Source organism: Aythya marila, assembly GCF_965140915.1.
Source record: "Aythya marila genome assembly, chromosome: 1".
NCBI lineage: Eukaryota > Metazoa > Chordata > Aves > Anseriformes > Anatidae > Aythya > Aythya marila.
Window position 1 is genome coordinate 88,563,474 of NC_139042.1, and position 13,382 is coordinate 88,576,855.

The window sequence follows — 13,382 nt, forward strand, 5'->3', positions numbered from 1 at the left end:
CCCTTGGAGACTGATTTGAGTTCAGATGAGCTTTGTAATCTGACAATGTACACAGTAAATTTTAGAGTTAACCTCGACCAGCTGACACTATGTTATACGCATTGAGTATTTATTGTCTGTAGTCTGTGTTTAAGATACACATCAAGGTAGAATAATTTTCCAGTGTTGGTAAGTGTGCATAGCACCCACTGTAGAGACTTACCCATTTAAATGATCCAGAACAGTAATATTAGCATTATGACATCAGATAAATAAATGCATATGACGTTTTAATTCTGTTTTGTGGTTAATATTATTTGTATTTTTGGAAACTTTTTTTCTGTAGGCAAAGTTTACATGATGTGTTTGGTGTGAGAATGAAGCAACAACAGTGTACTCAAGTTAGATTTCCAAGTACGTAGAATTTTCTGATGCTACACATTTTTTAAATGTGCAATAACAACATACTCAGTAAAAGCAAATGGTCAGCCAGCTAATTATGTGTCTTCAAAAGAACAAACTGAAAGCACAAACTAAAATAAATGCTTACCTGCATCATGCAGCAAGTGTTGCTTTATGTGCTTCTTGGCTTTGAAAGTATGGTACTACGAGCTTTTGAAGGAATAACAATTTATTTCTTAATGAATTCATATGAAAAATGTTCTTTTTTTTTTTTTTTAATGAATCATTTGGTATCAAACAACTGCAAGTTGTTTAGGAGTTTTAGCTTCAAGACTCTATTTCATTATTTAGAATGCTTTAAACTTCAGTTATTTGGTCAAATACTGTCTGTGTAATTTTCTACTTCATGTTCAATATTTTTGGAAGATCAGAGCAAAACTGTCTAGGATATTTCCTAAAATAAGCTTCATGAAAATATTTGATTTTCACTGGAGTGGAAATATTGACCGTTTTTACAGCATTTTATTTTTAGAAAGTCTAGCACCCTTCTATTCTAGAATAAAAAGAATGATTTGGCAAGGAGTTCATCCTAATGTTAAGAGCAAATCTTACGAGAATTTTATGAAAACCCACCCAAATGAGTCTAATTATAAATCTTGGGAAAATCGTTCGCACGTTTTTTAGAGTAAGTTTGTTAGAGGTCACCACCATTATTTAATTAAAAATGTTATTTGCACCGAATATGCTTCCTGTCTGTGCTACATCCTTTAGCAACATGAACACAGCAGGGCTTTGCATTCAGCTGCTGCTTCTGATGACCACTAGGGCTGTGTCTGTCATGGGAATGCTTTTCGCTTTCCAGATACTGATGTGTAGTTGGCAGCATCCTTACTTCATCTCAGGAGAAAGGGAGGGCCTTCCCTCATCTGTCCCCTGCTGAGATGCCCTGGCTGCCAGCACCATGGGCACGCTGCCCAGGCAAAACTGTGGCAATCATAAATGGGGCAATGGTCTGTGTATTTGGTGGACTGGTGCTCCTGTGAGGTGCTGCAACTCATCAACAGGGCACTGCTGCATCTGTGGCACTTTGTCCTAAAAGAGACCACTCAGAGCTCTGATTTTCTCAAGCTCTCCTGGAGACTCTAATGTGTTCAGGCAGCCAGGAGGGAGTAACCTGACTGGTTTTAAAAGAAAATCCATCAATCAGAGAAACAACTTTGAGGGAGTGTTTCACCTCTGAAGATGGTATGGACAGGGTAGGTCTGAGGCAGACAGACAAAACAGGAGCCATGAGAAGAGAGCAGAAGCATGGTGGGGACAAGACAAGCATTTGACAGCCTGTATGGGGCATTTTGGAACAGGAAGCCCACCAGAACCTGAATTTCAAAATGTCTCTGCTGCCAGCAAATACCTGTGAAACCCACCGGCAAAATGAAAGATATTCTAGCATAGAAAACAAGTTGCATCTCTTCTTGCAACCTGTTCTCAGCTTAACCAAGGTATCTGTCTTGCTGTTTTGTTGCACACTGTACTGCCACAGAGGTCCCCCAAAATGGCACAAGCCCACTGTAATAGGTTTATGTGGAAAGATGTTGGCAGCAAGAGACCTGCGGGGGTGGTCGTTGTGAGGAGAGGCCTGGACCTGCCCCCATGCCAGTTCCAGACAGCTCCAGAAGGGACCCACCTCTGGCCAAAGCAGAGCCCACCAGCAAAGTCAGTGATGCCTCTGTGAAAGCATTTGTAAGAATATGTAAAAAACACTGCAGCAGCTGTGAGAGAGAGGAGTGAGAGAATGTGACACTGAGGTCAGTGCAGCCGGAGGGCAGGAGGTGCTCCAGGCAGGCAGCAGCAGTTCCGCTGCGGCCTGTGCAGGGAGAGGCCCCTGGTGGAGCAGGCTGTCCCCCTGCGGCCCATGGGTCCCACATGGAGCAGATCTCCACGCTGCAGCCCCCCCATGGGTGGAGGAGCCCCCGTGGAGCAGGTGGATGTGGCCTGGAGGAGGCTGCGGCCCATGGAGAGCCCCCGCAGGAGCAGGGGGTCTGGGGGGAGCTGCCGCCCACCCGTGGGGGACCCGTGCTGGAGCAGGAAAAAGCCTGAGCAGAAAGAAGCAGCACAGATGAGCTGTTAAGGATGGACCCCAACCCCCATTCCCTATCCCGCTGTGCTGCTGGTGGGAGAGGAGGAGGTAGAAGCCTCGGGAACTAAGTAGTGATGTGTACCTGGAAGAAGAGGAGGTTGAAGTAAGGCGTTTTTAGATTTGTCATTGTTTTCCCACCATCCTACTCTATTCTAAGTGGCAATAAATTACAATTCTTCTCACCAAGTCGTGTCCCTTTTGCGCATGGCAGTAGTTGTTAAGTAGTTAAGGGATCTCCCTGTCTTTTTCTTGACCCACAGTCTTTTTCATGGTATTTTCATCCCCCATACCATTGAGCAGGGGGAGTGGGAGCCTGGCTGGGTTGGAGTCTGTCAGCCCGCCAAGGTCAGCTGGCTACAGCCACCAAGACCCAAATGCTGCTGTCAAGGCTTCCCCTGTAAATCTGAAAGCAACATGTTTCGAGCTGCTAGCTATCTTCCAAAAGTGTTACAGAAAAACTGTCAGCATGGTTTTATTCAATAATACTCAGCAATTAGAGGCAGAAAACACAGGAGGGTTGACAGTGTTATTTGGAAGCCTTTGAATTTTGACTTTCTCTGAGTAGGAGAGGAAGATACATGCTCTGTTTATCATTTCTTCCACTTCAGTCATGTTTCTTATGATTTGATAAATACACAGCAGTAACAGCAGGAACAACTGAAGAGCAGAAAGCTGAAGCAAAAAACTATTATAGATGATATGACTAGGCATTCTCCATCCTATGTCTTTTTTTTTTTTTTTTTTTTTTCCTCCTTGTTTTGAAAGTGATGCCTTTGTTCCAGTAAGATAACGAAATGAGAATATATCTACTTGGTCAAAGGCAATGAACCCACCCTTGGATATTAGGCTCTTTAGGATGTATTACTAGTTTTTTACATTGATTATAAAGCTTTCTTTATTAACATCTTTTTACAGCTGTAATTTAGTGGGAATTGCTAATGATCAAAATTTCAAAATAAATACCCAGAAGCAAATAAACTGAACAAGTTTATTTACTTTTTTTTTTTTTTTTTAATCAGAAATTGGTTTTCATTTTAGAATGTTTCCAGAACTATTTGTTCAAAATGTATTGAATGACTTTGTCCTACAAAGCAAAATCCACTACAGATGGTTCATGAACAGTGTCTGATCCCTTTCCTGAAATTCTCAACTCCTATTTGGTTTACATAGCTACATGGCTAACCTTTTAAGTCAGATAAAATGTTTTTTTATTCCATCACTAGAACACCTATCTTCTAAGCTGTTATTTGGTTTTCTAAGGTGAAAATATCAATTACAGTACTGCAGGGATGCATTCCTGATACTATACTTAATAACAGCAGCTTACAGCAGCTGTAAAATGCTATACTACTAGATGATGAATTAAAAACTATCAATAATCATAGAATCATTAAGGTTGGAAAAGACCTACAAGATCATCTGGTCCAACCATCACCCTACTACCCATGTCATCCATTAAACTATGTCCCTAAGTACTAGATCCAAACATAGATAAATTTACATTTTAGTGATTTTATTATTTTTTTGTTGTTTGGAAAACAAACAAACACAAAAGCACCAAACCACATTATTTTTAAGGTGGAGCAAACACCACAAGACCACAGAACAGCTGACCTGATGGCTCAGTGCTGGCCTAAGGAGCACTCAAGCCCCTCTTCCCTCAATGTTCTTCCTCAGCAGCATAATCCTGCCTTCCCTGGCAGAAGCTCTGGTGCTGCTCCAACTCCTTGCTCTGGGGACGTGTGCTGGGTCTGTCTGGGATGGAGTTAACTTTCCCTGCAGCAGCCCACACAGGGCCTTTTGTTTGTTTGTTTGTTTTTCCCTTCTCCCTTTTCCCTTTAATTAAATCATCCTTATCTCAAACCTTGAGCTCTTTGTATGTATTTTCTCCCCCTTCCTCTCTGAGGAGGGGGAGTGAGAGAGCAGCAGTGGTGGAAGTCGGCTGCCCACCTGAGGAAAGCCACCACAGGATGTACCTCACTAAATCAACAGCAACAACTCAGTAGCTTTTGAATGGTTTGCTGGAATGAACTGGCTTACTGAGAGGTCAGACAGGTAACAGAGCAAGGGAGAGGGCAGAGCACCATGGAGGAAAAGAGGAAAAAGTAGTGATCAGTGGGTTTCATTTTTCAGTGGCTGCAAGTTATGGTACTAACATTGCCTTTTAACCAAACATAAACTCAAACATAAACTCTTTTTTATTTTTTTATTTTTTTAATAAACTTTGTATATTGTAATTGTCTATTTGTACTAGAAGCTACTTCAGGCAGCAAGAGATCTTGATGATTCTTGTCTGTCAGAGTTGTGGTTTAAGGTAATGAACATTTACTCCAGCTAAAAAGAAAGAGACATTGATAATACCTTTTTGTCATTCTGGCCAAGACAATAAAAACATCTTCCAAAGTGCTGTCCAACATACTGCAGAAGAGCATGGAAAGAAACTTTTTTTTTTTTTTTTTGACTAGAGGGTTTCTCTGAACTGGAAATACAGGGACCAGTAGTGCTCTTCATGTGCTGAGGCAGGGATAGCCAGAAGACAGATGTGATTGTGACCTAAGGACTCTAACTCCAAGCAGCAGAGCTTATTTTGGTAAAAGTGCTTTCTACATGGAGAAAAGTGGATCTCTGCATAGAAAAGTACCTACAGAAAATATTATCTTTCTATAGTGTTCAAGGAAACACAGTTGGGCTGTGTTTGTAAGTCACTTAAACCATGTTGGAAAAACACTTCATTCGAGATGACAGCTTTTCTCTTATCAAGAGTAACCATGTAAGACTACAACTGTGAACAAGCGCTTTGAGCAAAACATAATGCAAATGAAAGAAAGACAAGTTAGTGACTCTCACTATGACACTGAGCTTCCGAAGGGTGAAGAATTCTCTTATTAAAAACATGGCAGGGTTTTTGTTTGATTGTTTTCTGTGAAGATAGAAGTTAGCCTTCCAAGGTGTTTTTCCAAGCCCTGTTTCAAATGCAGAATGCAGCTTTTCACTTCCCAAGCTATTTTCTTGTCAAGGACAAGCTGAACCAATGTATTTGATCTAAAATGTCCTTCCAGTTTCTGACCAGACTGCTTCTGCTTATTCTGTAGTGTGCAGAACTTTAAGGGTGTTTTTGTTTTTCCCTCTGCATCTCTTAAAAATTCCTAAAGTTTCTCTATTAACAGATGATCAAAACCCCCTAGGTGACTTAAGCTATCTTCTTGCTGAACTTCACAAATATATTTTGTATAGGAAATGGATTGATTTCATGAAATCAATTAAATGTTTCTGTATTTTTTAGGGGCCATTAAAATTATTTGCAATAAAACATTCATAAAAATATAGATAATTACAGATGGGTTTGCTAAGTGATAGAACTGTAGCTAGCTATTTTGAAATAAAATGGTAAGTAATGTTAAGAAGTATCTTGGTACACTTAGGATGAAATTATACGTTGTGCTACCACTTTAGGCTTTGCAGGCAATTCATAATTCATACATTTTCAGATTCCTTTTACAGTTTCTTCGCTGTTCCCTCATGAAATACCTCTGAATGTCCTGCAGAGGAGCACAGCACTCCTGGATATTAACTTAACATTTCTTTATGCAAGACATCATTCTACGCCTTTTAGTCATTTTGCATAGTTCTTGCTCATGCAAAGAATGCCTTAGCTAATATCAAATATTTGTCTAGAGTAAATAGTTCACTCAGTAATGGAGGCTCTAAGACCATTGCGTTAGCTCGTGTGAATTCATTCTAGGCCGTAAGTAATTCAAGTACTGGCTTAACATAGCACAGTGAGACACCCGTAACTGTATTCTTTTATTCTTTTTGTTTTGAATGTACTGAAGCAGAAGCGGACAGATTCCTCATTTTATGGGGTGTGAGAGAGAAAGCACAAATGTGTTGCTGCATTCGATATGTCTCTAAGTCTGCCTTCTTTAAAAAGAACTGGAGGCACCGTAATTACCCTGAAAAGCTTTTTGTAAATACCTGCTTTTCTAAATCTTTTCACTGGATGAAACAGAAATGGCCTTGTCTCAGAACAGCTAATGACAGCAGTTCCCCCTTTTTCACTTCTAAGCCTGTGACATGTAATTTTGCTGTTCCTGTAGTAACTAACATTAAGAAAAACCCTAAATAATTGCCTTTTCAAAATATTGCTCTTTTGTAGAAGAGAAGGCTTTATTCTTCTTGTAGAACACCTTTTGTATGTCCATCCTGCTTTTGATATCACTTGCTCAGCATGGAGAAGAAGAGAAGGCTAGGAAAATTGTGGATAAGTGGAATGAAGCTTGAAAAATATTATTTTTCTCTCAGAGGAAAGTTTCTTGGCTTTGTAGTAAGAAAACCTCTTTGTGTCATGTAAGTAAAAATGGTAGGGCAAGAAAGGTCAGGAATAAGACTCTGACTTGCAGCCCAATACTATTGAAAAAAAAAAATCCAATTCTTAAGAAAGGCAGGTGGGTCCAGATCGGGTGGTTACTTGTCCACACTGATCTCACAAACATTTCTGATGCACACTGAAGACACCATAGCTTACAGGGTGACGTGGAATTCCATCCAGCCTTGCATGTCATACACCTACCAATCAGTAATTGAGAAGGAACAGGCTCAGTGTAAATAATATGTGTGCATGTTTTAATAAAATTTGTAAGACATGGCTTATTAATGTTTAAATAAATCTATCTTCTTTCCAGGAGGAATGCCAAAAAAGCCGATGAACAGTCTAAAGAAACATAGCGATGCTATTGCTTCTGCAGAAGTTTCTGTATTTCCTGAAATGTTATTTTGCCTCATTATTCATTAGTGTATCATAACAGACATTTTTTCTTTTTTAAAATTAAAATCTTTTCCTTCATCTTGTACTGGCTACAGAGTGAAGCACATCAGTGTCACAAACACCATTAAAAATTGACCAGGGACTCTTTTTTACAGAAATACCAAAAAGTTCATCATTTAAGATGCAGACTATACAAGAACTCAAACCGCTGGAAAAAAAAAAAAATAATAGGCAGAAATAAGAAACTGCAAAATCAGTAGCTTCTATAGCTTTCTGAGCACTGAAAGGCATTGCTGATTTTTTATTTATTTATTTATTTTTAATGAAGACCTATGACAGCTCAAAACCCTGAGCAAAGAGAGTTGGTAAACAGCAGTTGTCCCTCTTTGTTGGAGATGCAATTTCACTTCTGGAAAATAGCCCAGGGAATGATCAACTGGATGATGGGAATTTGCACATTTCAACTTCCTTGACCAAACTTTCTTTTTCAAATTTGTCTTCAAATTCTGCTCCTTACATGTATGTTATTTAGGAGTGAAATGTATGTAGTTTATGAGGACCTTAAAGAAAGCTATAGTGAGGTAGGGACTGGGTTCTTCTCCCAAATACCAAGTGATAAGAAGACAAATGGCCTCAAGTTGCACCAGGGGACGTTCAGGTTGAATATTAGGAGAAATTTATTCACTGAAAGGGTTGTGCATCATTGGAATAGGATGTCCAGGGAAGTGATTGAGTCAACATCCCTGGAGGTCTTCAAGAAATGTATAAATGTAGAACTTTGTAGCATGACTTGTCAGTACTAGGTTAAAGGTTGAGCTGGATGATCTTAGAGGTCTTTTCCAACCTGAATGATTCTATGATTCTAGTTATCCCACTGCAGCTCTTACTATTAACAGCTATGAGTGATTCTCAAAAATTCCCTTTTCTATCCCATGCCACATGATCTCTTACTCAAAACTTTTTAGTCTAGCAAACTGCAGCAGTAGCCTACTTTTCTGATATTTACTGATAGATTAGATTCAGGTGAGGAGAAATAAAAGCTTGCAGAGCACTCCAACTGAAATGCAAGAAAACTAGGTTTTCTTTATTAATGCTATTGAACTGTGTTTAGTTTGTGCCAGTTCTGTGAGTTTAGAAGATGTTGTGGCCGTGTGAACCAGGATATCAATAAATGTCAAAGTTCGTTGATTTCTGGTGTGTGGAGTTAGCAGTTGCTTATCCAGAGAAGAAAACCTACCAGAAAACCACTGTCCCAGAGGGCAAGAGTGTTGCCATAGCGCTCTGGAGAAGGGCCATGAATACTAAGAGTCATTACTAACAAAGCTGCAGCTAGGGACCCTAGTGGGGTAATTCCTTATGGTGATGTGTGAGCAACTGAGATTGAAGTCACCAATGAAATCATAGCACAAATACTTTATGTTTCTTCTAAATAGGCCTTGTGGTGTATTTAGAAATCTATTTTCTGTAATTATGATTTAAAAAGCCCTTTGTTCATGTGGTCTGTTACAGATCATGAAGGGCACTTAATAATTATGAATATGGATTTGCATGGGGTGGTGCTACCAGAATACTATGGTTCTCCAGTCTTTATGGACAGCTGCTTTCTATTGCAATGGAAACACAAAAAGTCTTTGATGTTTCTCAGAAATTCTCCTTGTACTTGGTTATTCCGGTGGGTATGGCTGTATGTCAGCCATCAGGCTGTTGTGCAAGTGGTTATTAGCCCTTCTTTCCATTCACCAGCCCCCCAAACAGTATTTACAAGCTGAAGCTAAAAAATTCACGTAAACCTGAAGCTTGTGTTTTAGTATTCAAAAATAAGAATTACAGAATATATTTGTTTGTGTATCTTTTTTGATACCGATTCACACTGTTATAAGACCAGTGTATTATGGTTAACACAGCCAAATGATGTACCTGAGCATTTAATTTAGAGCAGATCCATTCAGAGCTTTCCAGGAACAAGGGAAAGAATGCTGGTGTGAGTATAACAGGCAGCAAACACCAGTTACTTTTCAAAGGAGTTATATTTGTATACCAAGCCAGAAAACATTGTAACTCTTAGTATAAACTTCGCAACATATGTGTTGTTTGGGTTAACACAAGCACTGTAGTTTCTTAAAAATAAGACTCTAGGAATTTGAAGGTAACAAGTAACATTAAGTCGCTGTTGTGCACAAGCTGCAATTTTTATGCTACAATTTTACATGTGAGAAAGAGCGGGAGATTTTGGTTGCGTGTGGCAATTTTTTGAAAGTGATGAATGTCGGCATCATTTCAAAATCAGTTAAAGCTGTGAAAAAGATCTGCTCTTCAGTATTTTCCTGTGGCCCACCTCTGCGTATGGTAGGAGTTTTAAACCCTGTTGTAACACACTAGGCAATACACACAGGTGCAAGTTTCCTTGTCTTTTTTAGGCACCTGCTACGAGTGCTCTTTGGGTGCCTGGGGATGCCGGCAAGTGTGGATGAATCATTTGATTCACGAGGATGAACCCAGATACCATTTTGCGTGGTTTCTTTTGAACTGGGGGATATTTTGTAAGACCTGTAGCCGCTTGATAAATCTCTCTCACTCAAATCCTTACAATAAAGCTGACGAACTGCTGCCCACAGCCGTGGGGAGGGCGGCTGGACTTCCATGACACATCCCATTACGCCCTTCAGCGCTGTTTCACCCCTCGGACACTTCCCTCACCCACCGCCCACAACAGCACCTCTTTCTCCCTCCCGAGCCCATTTTGGGCTCAAAACCCAGCTGCAGACGAAAACTGGGGGCTGACAGCCAGGGGAAGGGAGCTGCCCCTGCCCCGTGCCGGCGGCCGGCCGAGGAGCCCCGACATGGCGGCCCTTCCCGCCGCCGAGGGGCGCTGAGGGGCGGCCGGGCTGGGGCCGGCGGCGAAGGGGTGAGGGAGGCGGGCCGTGGGGCTGCACCTGCCGCCGTGCCCGCCCGTCTCCCGTAATCGTAGCTGCTGCTTTTTTTTTTTTTTTTTTTTTTTAATTTTCTAGATCCCTGGGTTTCCTTCTCTTTCGCCATCCCCACCGCGGACCGCGTGTGCCCGTCTCTCGCAAGGCGGACAGCGGGAGGCAGCGGGGAGCCGGTCGGCAGGAGGGGCGGCGGGGAGCTGCGTCCCCCATCTCCCCCCATCTCCCCCCATCTCCCCTCATCTCCCCCCATCTCCGTCTCTCAGCCGGGTGAGTGGCGCCCGGGTGGCCCCTCCAGGTTTTGCTTCGTCCCTTGTGGCCCTAAGGGACGTGGGGTGGCGATGGGGGTCGGGAGGACCGTCCCCACGCAGTGGGGCTGGGGACCCTGCACCCCAAGTGACTGGGGAAAGGTGTGGGGAGTTTGGTGGGCAGCAGCCGGGGATGACCCCTTCACTGGGTGTGGGGACAGGGGAGGCTGCCTGTGGGGTCCGCAGGTATTGCTGCGTGCCCTTCAGGTGGAGGTCTTGGTGCCAGGTGCAGCCCACCCCGCTGTAGGAAACATTTGCAGACCCCTTGTCCTTTGGCCTCTCGGAGCATGTGGTCCTGGGGGGATCCAAAAGGGTGAGGGAAGCGATCGGCTCGCTGTCTGGGAGTGTAAAGGTGGGGAATAATGGGCTTTGAAGTCAAGCTGGCAAAGGTTTAACAACATCCAGTGTTGGAAATTGGAAGTTTGACATCGGGAGACTAGAAAGGGAGTGCAGTTTCTTCGAATAACAACACTCATTAGACCAGTAATTTCTTCTTTTTTTATTATTCATTTTAAAAGTAAATAAGTAAATCAAAAAAGCATCCTTGTTTTAAAGTCATGTCTGTTTTTAACAGTTCTTAGTATGGGGAGGTCATATGGGCTGAGTGTGGGGGGAGGCTGGAACAGGTGATGGTGACAACCCCTTATTGCCTGTTGGACACGTAGTCAGGAGAGCTGTGCTGTCTCAGAGAGCACGCTCTTTATAATTCCCTTGCATTCCCTTTACTCCCCTAACTTTCTTTGTTTTTGCTCAAGTAACACCGATGGCTAGCTTTTGGCTGTATGTTTGTCTGTGTGTTTCCAAGTCAAATTATCCCCCGTGTGCAATTACAGCCAGGGGACTCTGTGCTTGATTTGCATCTACGTGATTCCAGTGAATTTCTGACGATGAGAGTTGTTGCCTGTGGATCTGAGTAAGGTTTGAGGAACACGTTTTGTCAGGCTTGGAGGTATGGTTATGCTTTCCGGACAGTATCAGTGTGCTTAAACATTTTAGGGAACTTAATATGTTAACGTTTCTAAGCTGCCTTTAGCGCTATGTGTACTCTGAAGAGATGCTTATCAGCATGCTTTGACTCTTATACATTTCACGGTAGTTGAATTCCTAAGTTCTTTTGGGATGGAGGAATAATTCAATCAAAATTCATTGTGAAAAGCCTTTTTTTTTGGATTGGTGCTGCATTTCTAGAGTAGAAATGTAGTAGGAACATACCTAGTAGGTATGAAGGATCTTAATAAGCAGTTCATGGTGCGATGTTGCAGTCATCTTCTTGTTTGCATTATCTACAAAACATATTCTTCTTACATAATGCTATTTTTTCCAAATCTCCTTATCAGGGAGAGGTGAATTTCCTATCTGATGATTAACTCTGTTAGTAAGATTCAGCTTTGGGGAGGTGAGGAGAAAGGGAATCTGCTGACAGAGTGAAGGCTGAAGTCAGCTGCAGTGCAGGATTGCTGAGTGACTGAGCATGCTGTTTTCCCAGTTCTTTATTGCTGCTGCCTTGCCTACACTTACTCTGCCTTCTTATCAAACTTTCTTGATAGCAGGGATTAACGTATTGATGTGTTATCCCGGAGCCTGGTAAGAAAGCAGAATAGACAAGAATGGCTGGAAGAGTGAACCTTGAAGAACAGCATGGCTCTGGGTCCAAGGGGAGTAGTAAAAGGTGTATGCGTAGTAGATATAGGAAGCTGATACAGGTATATTTCTCTTTGGATCCTTAGAGCATTTTTTCCATCTATTTATGCAGGACAACCACATATACATGCAGTGTATGGCAATGAAGCCTTCTGTTCAGAGCAACCTTGCTCTGCAACAGGGAAGATCTGTCTAAGCTTGTATCTTAGGCTGTCCTGGGTTGTGACAAAGTGGCCCAGTTCTGTGGCTTATCTATTTATTTATTTATTCTTACTGTTGCGTGTTGGGATTTTTGTGTCCCTCCCAGTATGCTGAGGCATAGCTGCAGAGCCAATTGTGCAGGAACTGAATTTGTCTGTGTGTTCTTGGTTGTGTTTTTTTCCTTCAGTCTTTACCTTGGCCTGCACTGGAATTTCTTCATAATGCAATTACTGTAATCTGCACCTTTTCATTTTCACTGTAATTCTTCCCTGGGTATGCTTTTTGCATTGCTTAGAAATTTAGAGATGAAACAAAATTCCACAGTGGTTCATACTATGTTCTGCAAATGAGTATTAACAGGAATGTCCTTAAATGAGCTGCTTTTGTTGTTGTTGTTTGTTTGTTTGTTTGTTTGTTTTCTTTATTTAAGAGACTAGCTCTGCACCCTCACTTCAATGCATCTCTGGAATATTTATATTCTCAGGGGCATCTCTTGCTGTTGACACGTAAGTTCTTGTTTCAGTTGGTCTGTGTCTTGGTTCCAGATGAATTTGCCATAGTTTTTTTTTTTTTTTTTTTTTTTTTTTTTTTTTTTTTGTGTGTGTGTGTGTGAGAGAGAGAGAAATTACCTTTCACTGCACACTTCTATTGCAAGGAAGACTGCTTTTAGGATTGATTGTATTATGCGTTGGGATGACTTGTGATCTGAATGCAACTGAACTTATTAGTATCTCTTCACTGAGACTCTGCTGGGTTTAGGGTTAGACTAATATCCTTCACCTGCATGTCTTATGAATAGTGGAAGCAGCGGTGCATCAGCAGATGAAAGCAAAACAAGTCCACAGCATGAACGTACCATTTTTTTAAATGTATAATGTAGAGATGGAGACAGTGTAAGGATTGTACATAGCACCAATGCGTTTCTATGGCTAGAACAGTGGAGTCGAGCTTGAGGGAATTGCTTTTTGTACATATGGTATTGAACTTCCAGGTTGTTATCTGAATACCATGGAAGCAAATGTCCA

At 41.6% G+C, this 13,382-nt stretch overlaps 1 protein-coding gene across 2 annotated transcripts in view; it reads left to right on the top strand.

The window, feature by feature from the left end:
* Positions 1 to 10,334: 10,334 nt before the first annotated feature.
* Positions 10,335 to 13,382, top strand: part of SYTL5 (synaptotagmin like 5) — an 82,547-nt gene continuing 79,499 nt past the window's right edge. For both annotated transcript variants that reach the window (XM_082753563.1, XM_082753564.1), the window contains exon 1: positions 10,335 to 10,477. The gene's annotated coding sequence lies outside the window, so the exon portion shown is untranslated. The remainder of the gene's footprint in view (positions 10,478 to 13,382) is intronic.